Source organism: Pteropus medius, unplaced genomic scaffold (assembly GCF_902729225.1).
Source record: "Pteropus medius unplaced genomic scaffold, Ma_sr-lr_union100, whole genome shotgun sequence".
NCBI lineage: Eukaryota > Metazoa > Chordata > Mammalia > Chiroptera > Pteropodidae > Pteropus > Pteropus medius.
This window is the reverse complement of record NW_024352786.1, coordinates 14,101,048-14,112,581: the sequence shown is the minus strand read 5'-3', so window position 1 is coordinate 14,112,581 and position 11,534 is coordinate 14,101,048.

Here is an 11,534-nt window from a genome sequence, read left to right as displayed (position 1 = left end):
GAAAACAGTATAAGATTCCTCAAAAAAACTAAGAATTGATCTACCATATGATCCAGCAATCCCGCTACTGGGTATTTACCCCAAAGACTTGAAAACCCATATCCGAAAAGATATTTGCACACCGAAGTTCATAGCAGCACTATTCAAAGTGGCCAGGACATGGAAGCAACCGAAGTGTCCTACGATAGATGATTGGCTAAAGAAGCTGTGGTACCTATATATAATGGAATATTACTCACCATAAGAAGAGATAAAATACTGCCATTTGCAACAACCTGGATGGACCTTGAGATAATCATGCTAAGTGAAATAAGCCAGATGGAAAAAGTTGAAAATCACATAATGTCACTTATATGTGGGATATAAACCTAAAAGCAACAAATGAACAGGAGAAACAGAGACTCAGGGACATGGACAATGGACTAGTGGTTACCAGAGGGTAGAAGGTGGGGAAGGAGGGAAGAGGTAGACAGGGTAAAGGGGGTCAAATATAGGGGAGTTTGGGGATTGTGAAGTGGGTAAAGGAGATCAAATATATGGAGCTGAAGGAAACTGGACTCTAGGTAGTAATTACAAAATAGAATATATAGATGTCAAATTATAATGTACACCTGAAAATTATATAATTGTATTAACCAATGTTACCCCAATAAACAATAAAATGTAATTAATTTCAAAATGTGACTGATTAGATATTTCATAACTAATTTTATCACATAATTATAGTGTGGCTTTGGGTAAGCAACATAGTTTTTCTGATCCTTGAGTTTTAATATTTACACACTTGGGAAATTAAACTGCTATCATAATTTATAAGAACCTTTTTAGGCAAGGAGAACTTACAAGTATTTGAATACAGAAGTTCTACCTAAAAGTAAGAAACCTAGCGATGAGAAATGCTCTTGTCCCAGCCTGGTGCTGTCACATGGCTTTATCCAGTCTTCTAGATGCCTCAAGTTAAAGGCAGTGGTCATGCTGCTCTAGAGTGGAGCCCGGGGACTGATAACCCTGGGATCCAGCACCAAGAGAATCAGTCCTGGAGAGTTCCAGTCAAGATGGAGGAGTAGGTAGAGGCTTTGCCTGTCTCCTTCCAGGACCACACTTATGTGTGACGGTCGAAAATTAGGAGGGATATTTCGGGTGCAGATATCTCCCTTGATCAGCAAGGATCCCCAGCTCCACACCAGGTATCACGCTACTTGATATCAAACTATACTACAAAGCTATAGTAATCAAAACAGTATAGTACTGGCATATAAACAGACACATAGATCAATGTAACCGAATAGAGAGCCCAGAAATAAATCTACACCTATATGGTCAATTAATCTATGAAAAAGGAAGCGAGAATACAGAAGGGGTAAAGAGATTCTCTTCAATAAATGGTGCTGGGGAAAAATGGACAGATATATGCAAAAAAATGAAACTAGACCACTTTTTATACCATAAACAAAAATAAACTCAAAATGGATTAAAGACTTAAATGTAAGACCCAGAAACATAAAACTCCTAGAAGAAAACATAGGCAGTAAAATCTTTGACATTGCTCTTAATAATGTTTCCCCCTGATATATCCCCTTGGGCAAGAGAAACAAAAGAAAAATAAACAAATGGAACAACATCAAACTAAAAATTTTTTTGCACAACAAAGGAACCCATCAACAAAATGGAAAGACACTTACTGAATAAGAAAAGATATTAGCCTATGATACATCTGATAAGGGGTTAATATCCAAAATCTATAAAGAACTCACACAACTTAACAAGTCCTAAAAAAGCCCTAACGATTCAATTAAAAATGAGCAGAAGACCTGAATAGACAATTCTCCAAAGAGGACTTACAGATGGCCAGTAGACATATGAAAAGATGCTGAGCAGAGTAATGCAAGTTAAAAGCATAATGAGATATGACCTCACACCTGTCAGAATGTTCATCATTAAATCGACAAACAAGTGTTGGCGAGAATGTGGAGAAAAGGGAACCCTTGTGCACTGTTGGTGGGATTACATATTGGTGCAGCCACGGAGGTTTCTCAAAAAATTCATGGAACTACCATATGACTTAGCAATTTCACTTATGGGTATTTTTCAAAAAAATTCAAAACGCTAATTTGAAAAGATATATGCACCCTTATCCTATGTTCTTTACAGAATTATTTACAATAGCCAAGGTATGGAAGCAATCGTCTAAGTGTCCATCAATAGACGATTGGATATAGAAGTTGTGGTACATATATACAATGAAATATTACTTGACCATGAAAAAAATGAAATCTTACCATTTGTGACAATGTGGATGGACCTTGAAGGTACTGTGCTAAGTGAAATAAGTCAGACACAGATAGACATATACCATAAATCTCATTTACATGTAGAGTTTAAAGATCATCATCAACGACAACAAACAAACAAAATAGAAACAGACATAGGTGCAGGAAACAAGCTGATGGTTGTCAGATGGGAGGGAGTTTGGGGACAGGTTGAAAAAAGGTGAAGGGATTAAAAAGTAGAAATTAGTAGTTACAAAATATTCATGAGGATGTGAAGTACAGCATAGGGAATACAGTCAATAATAATATAATAACTAAGCATGGTGACGGGTAATAGACTAGTCAGCAGATTACTTTGTTAAGTGTATGTCTAACCACTATGCTGTGCCCCTGAAACTTATGTAAAATAATATTGAATGTCGACTGTAATTGAAAGGTCAGAAAAGGGAGAAAACAAGGCGAAGGAGAAGAAGAGGTTCAAAATCCCCAGTACAAAACAAGTAAGTCATGAGGATGTGGTGCACAGCATAGGAAATATAGTCAATAACATTGTGATAGCATTGGACAGTGTCATATGGTTCCTGGACTTGATGTGGTAGTCACTTCTTCAGATATATAAATGTTGAATTACTATGGTGTATACCTGCAACTGATACGATACTGTATATTTGCTATATTTTGATAAAAATCTTTAAAAAATAATTCTAAAAAAATGGCCCTAATATTATTTTTAAAAAATCTAGTGATCAAAGCAGACAAATAATACTAATAGTAAATATTTATTTAACAGTATAGTAGTAATGCTTTACTTTTCCATAGTGCTTCACCATTTACAAAATAAATTTATAAGCATATTAGGATATGATTTATCATTTCATTTTAAACTCAAGAATTAAAAATCTAAAAATTTAACTCCAACTCTATTGGAGATCTTTAGTTTGAAGGAGAAATAATTTATAACCTAAAATGATTTAAGAGATTTTATTGGCTTATGTAATAACAGAGTATGAGATTGGAGTTGAGGAGGTTCAGGCATGATTGCATTAAGGCCAATAAGAAAATATTTTTACATCATTACACATTTTTACTTATATGTTGCTTCGTCCCCAGGCACTGAGTGATATTCCCGAAGTAGCTCTAAACTTCCATCTTCTGGTAGGAGTAAGATGTCTGCCACCTCTCCACACAGAAAATTATCATTAAACTAGATTCAATTTTTTAATAATGTCTGCAAAATTCCTGAGAGTAATTCTGATTTGTTATGCTTATATTACATGCCTAATCCTCAACCAGCAGCAGGGTATAAAGAAAGATTTGTTGTCACTCAGGGCTCAATTCATGGAACAAGGTGCTGGGAGGTGGCATCTCTCATTGTACACATGAGCAAAGAGTGGTGGATAAATGGATAAGCAAATGCAAATTGGGGCTGATGCTCAAGGGCAAAAGAATGCTGGGATGCCAACTGCAATGTCTGCTTCTGTAGAGAAACAGTTAAAGGTATATAGTGCAGGCAGCAACAGAATGCAGGTACTATGTAGACATACAAAAGTAATTTTTTTTTCAAATTAAATGAGACTAGGAAAAAGATAAAATGTATGTACAAGCATGAAGTGATCTGAAAGTTGAAAACATAATAATAATTGCAATTATTAGGGTAACTAAAGTTTCTTGAATTGTATTAAATGAGCCCTGAAAAGCTTTATGGAAGGCAATGTGCTTGGAGAATTATAGAGGCTTCCTTTGGAATGACCATTTGATATGTAAAATTCTAACTGAAGTTATGACCCAAAGAATTCCACAGATTATACTTTCAGGACAGACATATCCAGGGAAACTATTTTTCTATTCAACGTATTTTTGGCTGCTTCATTTCACCAGACTACATGCATTAACAGGTTTAAACACTATTAAACAGTGATAGAGATATGCATTCATCTTTGAAACAGGAGCATAGCTAGCAATATTTCCTGCTAAGAAGCTATCAGCTCTATAACACTGCTGAAGTTACGGCCCATAAATGTAGGACTGACTCCTCAGTAATTACTCTTTCCTTTCAGATCATCAGAAGAAAAATAACCTCGTGTATTTATAGCCAACTCTATTAGGTATTCAATGATTATTTGTTGATTCATGCATTGATTTTCATACAGGATGTTGTTATTTGAAGAAATGTGCTCATGGGAAAATATCTAATTGGATTGATTTATATAGGCAGCAGGGCCTTCATAAATAGCTATTTGTTGGCATTTGCAAATGTAGATTAGAGAGGAGAGACAGAACAGAGTGGGGAAGAGAGGAAGGAGAGAGGGAGGAAGAGAGAGAGAGAGAAGAGGGAAAGGACTGATTATACATTTCAGCTTAGTTCATTAATAATCTGTAGCCTTGTCTGAAGTTATCAGTACATATATTTATTTTTTAAAACAATGTGTTGATATGAATATATATATGTGTATACACTATATATACACATATATATTCATATCAACACATTGTATACACACATATATATGTATACACATAATATATATATGTGTGTAAACAATATATATATACATATATATAAGTGTGTATACAATGTGTTGATATGAATATATGTGTGTATTATATGTGTATATATGTGTGTGTGTGTGTGTGTGTGTGTGTGTGTGTATATATATATATATAAAAAAATCTGGAGCTAATTTTGTTGCTTAAAGAAATAAATCATATTGACAGCACCATCCAAACTATTGCATAAAAACTAGTGAAGTATATGGCTTAAAATATTAAGGTGACTGTGTTGAGGACAATTTGGTGACCAAAACTCTGGAAAAGTTTTGATATATTGGAAATATAAAACAAAAAATAGAGGCTTAGCATGATCCTGACACAACACAGTAATATAACACAAGGAAAGTTTTTCTTAAAATTAGCCTAAAGAAATTTATGATGTTATTTTGCAAACGTGACCATAAATCCTAGTGGTCTTATTAACCTCATTTGGAACTAAACCTATTTCTTAAATTGTAGAAATATGAAAACATTTTAAAATATAGGCCAAATAGCTTGAATTCATATTGTCATCAATTCTTTTTGCCCTAGGATGTTAGAATTTTTTTTTTTTTGGTCATGCTTCCATATAGTCATTTGCATATAAAGAGATTATTTTAATTTTTGATAGAATAAAATGCCTAAATGTTTTAATCGATAAAGACTACTAACAATGTGAATATGCAGGGCAGGAGGAAGCTCTAGGCAAAAAGGAGTTTGGGAATGTAGAACTGTGGAATGGATTAGGAGACAAATTCAACAGTATTTATTTTCTACCTCATTCTAAAATGAGTCTTTGTTATCATCAGTGAGATTAACAAGCCACTGAGAGATAACAACAATATTTTTATTTTTAGACAAGGGAGGGATATTTTTAAATAACTAAAAGTTCAGTTATTCGAAAGTCTAAGAAAACAAAAGTGAGGAAGATACATGAAAAGGAGAAGGAGGGATTACAATTGCAGGGCTGGGGATAGGGGAAAGAAGAGGAAGATGAAAAAATGAAGGATATAAGACATTTTAAAAATAGAAAGCCGAAACCAGAGATGCTGGGATACCACTGATTGTTCTATCAGGTGTCTCAGATGGTCTAGTTCTTTGGGTTTAACTAATCTAGATCAGTGTTTTCAAACTCAACTCATTTATTGACACGTGTGATCAATTTCTTCAAGAGATAGAATCGTAAAGGCATTAAGAGCAAGCCCCTGGAGCCAGACTAACTGGATTTGTGTTTTGCCTCTGTTCCTTAATTACTATGAGCTTGGGCAAGGTACTTAACTTCTCTGTGCCTCAGTTTCCTCATCTATAAAATGGAATTATTAATAAGATCTCTCAATGGTTTCGTTGTGTTTAACTATATGCATTATGGTATTTCATACATCCAGAATAATGCAGGATTCATAATAAGTCATATTGTTTGTTATTACTATTATTGATTTAGTGCATTCTTACTAAAAGAATTTTCTTTTTAACATTTTAATTAATTATTTTTGAAGTTTCGGATTTACAAATAATTTGAGAAGATAGTATAAAGAATTCCCATAATTCTAAACTCAGTTTCCCCTAGAAACATTTTATACATGTATGTAAATTTATTATAATTAATAAACCAATATTGATGTTATTATAAAATGAACTTTATATTTTATTCAGATACTTTTAGCTAATATCTTAGTACTATTCCAGGATTCTATCCCAGATATTACATTTAATTTTCATGTTTCTTTAGACTTCTCTTGGCTGAGATAATTTCTCAGACTTTTTTTCATTTTTGATGACTTTCACAGTTTTGAAGACTACCGGTAAAGTATTTTGTAGTATATCCCTCAATTTGAATTTGTCTGATGTTTTTCTCATGATTAGACTGGGATGTTGGATTTTGAGAGGAAGACCACAGAGTTTAACTGCCATCTTCCTCACATAATATAAAGGGTACATATTATCAACATGACTAGTCATTGGTGATGTTGAACCTGAACGTCTGGCTTTAGGTGGTATCTGTTGGCTTTCTCCACTGTAAACTTACCTTCTTCCCACCCTGCTCAAACTATACATACTGGAAATACATCACTATCCACAGCCCACACTTAAGATGTAGGGAGGTATATTTCACATCCTCAAAGGTTGAGTATTTACATAAATTACTTGGAATTGGAATTCTTTTGCTTTGGGGATTTTGTTTATCTTCACCCATTCTTTTATTTGTTCGTTGAATCAAACATTTGTTTATATCAAAATGGAATTAAAGATACTTGTTTTATACTTTTGGTTGAAATTCAATACCTTATTTACTTTGTTGTTCAAAGTGTTTTAACTTTGGCCAATGAAAGTTCTTTCAGTTTGCTTCAGTGTCCCTTTGACGAGCCATCATAATTGAGAGTGTATAAGTGTAAGTGCATATGTCTGTGTGTAGCACATTCTTAGTTTCTAGAATACAAGATGCTCCAAGCTCCTGTTGAAGATTTCATGCCCTAGTGTTAGACTCAGCCATTTCTTCAAGGAGTTCCTCTTCTTTTTGTTAGAGAATGGTATTAGAAACCAAGATGAAGTGCCATGTGTGCTTACTGCCACTGACGTGTCCTTGCGTCTAGGATTCCTCAGCCGACAGAGCAGAAAAAATTACATGTATACGAATCCTTGTATGTAAAAATAACTATAAATATTTTCTAAATGTACTATTTGTCAAGAAAAAGAAGATACATACTTAAGTCACAAACTTTAATAATGGATTTGTCTATTTCTCATGGCAGCTCTATCAGTTTTGCCGCATACATTATGACAACTATTGTTAACTTCACAGACTTTAAGGACTATTATGTCTTCTTGAAGAACTGGCCTCTTTGTTATTATGTAATGCTACTCTTTATTCTTAATAATTTTCCATGTTCTGAAGTTTTGTCTAAAATTAAATAGCTACTATAACTTTCTTTTATTAGTGTTAGTAGGGTATAACTTTCTCCATCCATTTACTTTTAACCTATCCAAATCTTTATATTTAAGTGGGTTTCTTTCAGATATTATATAGTCGGATATGATTTTTGATCCACTATACCAATCTCTATCTTTTAATTGGTGTATTTAGACATCCACATTTAAAATGATTAATGTAGTTGAATCAATATTTATATTTATAAGTATTTTATATTCATTTTATATGTTCATTGCTTCATACTCGATGGTAAAAATCTGAAAGCTATTTCTACAAAATCAGAAACAAGACAAGGCTGCCCACTCTCATCACTTCTATTCAACGGAAAATTGGATATCTTAGCAGAATAATTAGATAGGAAAGAAATAAAAGGCATCCAAATTGAAAAAGAGGAAGTAAAATATTCACTATTTGCAGATGACATGATATTACATATAAAAATGCCTAAAGACTCCCCCCTCAAACTGTTAATAAACAATTTAGTAAGGTTGCAGGATACTAAATCAAAATACAAAACTCTGTTGCAATTCTAGACACTAAAAATAAAGTATCAGAAAGAAAGAGAAATTAAGAAAGCCATCCCATTACAACTGCATCGAAAACCATAAAATGTCTAGGAACAAATTTAACCAAGTAGGTGAAAGACCTATAAATTAAAAGATATAAGGCATCGCCAAAAGAAATTGAAGAAGACACAAATAAATGAAAAGATATTATGTGCTCATGGATTGCAAGAACATTGCTGAAATGTCTGTACCACCCAAAGCAATGTACAGATTAAATACAATTCCTATCAAATTTCCAATGGCATTTTCCATAGAAGTAAGACAAACAATCCTAAAATTGATATGGGACTAGAGAAGACTCTGAATAGCCAAAGCAATCTTGAAAAAGAATAAAGCTGGAAGCATTACACTTCTTGATTTTAAACTGTATTCCAAAGCATAGTAATCAAAGCAGTGTGGTATTGACATTAAAACAGACCCATTGATAATGAAACAGAATTGAAAGTCCAGAAATAAGTCTAAGCATATATGGTCAATTCATTTACAACAAAGGAGCCAAGAACAGCCAATGCAGAGATGTCTTCGATGAATAGTGTTGGGAATACTGGACAGCCTATGCAAAAAAATTAAGGTGAATCGCTATCTTACATCATACAAAAAAATTAATTCAAAATTGATAGATGACTTGAATGTAAGTCCTAAAACCATATAATTCCTAGTAGAAAACAGGCTCCGCTAAGCTACTTGACATTGGTCTTAGAAATTATTTTTTTTATTTGATACCAAAAGCAAAGCCAACAAAAGCAAAAATGAATAAGTGAGACTACATTGAACAATAAAGCTACTGCACAGCAAAGAAAACCATGAACAAGATGAAAACACAATCTACTGAATGGGACATACTATTTGCAAACCCTATTCTGATAAGGAGTTAACATTAGAAATATATAAAGACTCACATTTCAGTAGCAAAACTAGATTTAAAAATGAGCAAACTAGATACTGACTAGACATTTTTTTCCAAAGAAGACATAGAAATGGCCAACAGTTATATGAAAAAGTGTTAAACATTACTAATCATCAGGGAAATGAAAATCATCAGGGAAATGAAAACCAAAATTGTAAAGAGCTATCACCTCACACCTTTTAGAATGGCTTTCATATAAAAAATAAAGCAAGTGTTGGCAAGATCATGAAGAAACTTGTACGGTGTTGGTGGAAATGTAAGCTGGTACCTCCACAATGAAAACAGTATGGAGGTTCTCAAAAAATTAAAAATAAACCTAACATATGATCGAACAATCTTACTTCTGGGTATATATCCAAAGCAAATGAAAACAGTATATCAAAGAGTTATCTGTACTTCCTCGTTCATTGAAGCATTATTCACAGTAGTAACGGTATGGAAATAAACTAAATGCCATCAATAGATGAATGGATACAAAAGATGTGAGGCACACACACACATACACACACACGTACAAATATTTTTCAACCATGAGAAAGAAGGAAAATTGTGACAACATGGATGGAACTTAAGGTCTTTATGCTTAGTGAAATAAGCCAAACAGAGAAAGACAAATACTACATGGTATCTCCTATATTTTGAATCCTAATTAAAAATTGAACTCTTAGAAACAGAGAGTAAAAAAGTTGTTGCCAGTGGCTAGGGAAGTGTGGCGGGAAAATAGGAAGAAGTTAATAAAAGGCTACAAACTTTCAGCTATAAGATGAATAAGATCTGAGGATCTAATGTATAGTATGTTGACTCTAATTAGTAACACTGTATTGTATAATTAAAATGTGCTAAGAGAACAGAAATTAAATGTTCTCACACATACAAAAAGATAAATGTGTAAGGTGACAGATGTGTATTGATGGTTAATCTAAGATAAAAAGTCTTTCATTGGCAAAAATTGCGTATCTTTTCTGTGTTATATTCTCAAAGGTTAAGTGAAAGGCTACTTTCTAAGTGAAGCATAAATTAATCTGGCATATGCCAGTAAACTTGAGCTGCAAATTCACTATCTGGGAATAAATATTGAATGAGCAAATGCCAACATGTATTAGTTTACAGTTAGCTTATTTATAAATTCATTTAAAAAGGTATGAAATCCTGATTACCCAATTTATGTCCTTGCAGCTGAATTAAAATGATGCTTAAATCATTCAAACATTAGATCTTTAAGCTAGAACTAAAATCACTGTCACATAACAGATGGAGCATTCTCAAAATGCAATGCAAATTGGCTAAGAACTGAACATAATTGTGGCTTTCTAATACTTTGGTTACCATTTACTACTAATTCTATACACCTATTTCAGAAGCAACAGCTCTTATCCATAGAATTCTGTGATGTAAATAGATCTGTTTTCAATGAAAATATCTTATTAAATGAGAAATGTAAAATGTTAGTAAAATTTATTGCTTCAAATATATCAAAATAGACATAAAAATGTCAGAATAAAATTTTACATCATAGTCGATTTGATTTTGGCACCGAGTTGTGCAAATATGAACATTTACAAGACTTAAAAGTTCTCATTTAAAACTAGTGGTTGATAGTTTCTTTTACAAAGATTAAACTACTGTGTCATATGTAAAATTAAACATTAAGATATTGTTACCTTAAGATTCTCTACCATATGATTCTGACTCTATTTTGTCAAATTTTAATAAATAATTGCAATATTTACTATTTCAACAAAAGATGGAAAAGTCACTTGAGAATGGAAATAATTTCTAGGGGAAACAAAATGATTTACATGGCATAATATCTAGAGTACATTTTTTAGTGAGACTAGATTTCCATTACAGCCTTATGTTTTTATCAAAAGAGACCACTCAGCTGAATGCAATTCTCCCAAGAGTAGTACTCTAGCTATGCTTTTAATTTTAACAAGCCCAGATATTAATAAACTTTAGCTCATATTAGAACCATATTTTTAGAAGATGGATTTGAAGGGGGCAGCTTTATAGACTCAATGAAGTAGTAGATTCTCTGAGAATCAAAAGATATTATTTAATATGGTCAACGGAGAAAATTATATCCAAATATATATATATATGTTAATATAGTGCTAATAAAATAAACACAGAATAATCACCCCTTTTTACATAACTAGAAAATTTTATGCTTAGAGAATGTTTGAAAAAATACACCACAGTTTGTAAGAAATTGAAAAGAGTTGGTGTATGGCTAAGGGGAATCCAATACCATTTCGTCAACATTGATCCCCACCTAATATATCACTTTATGTAGTGTACTTTTAAGTGATTAGAATACAAGTAATCCAGGG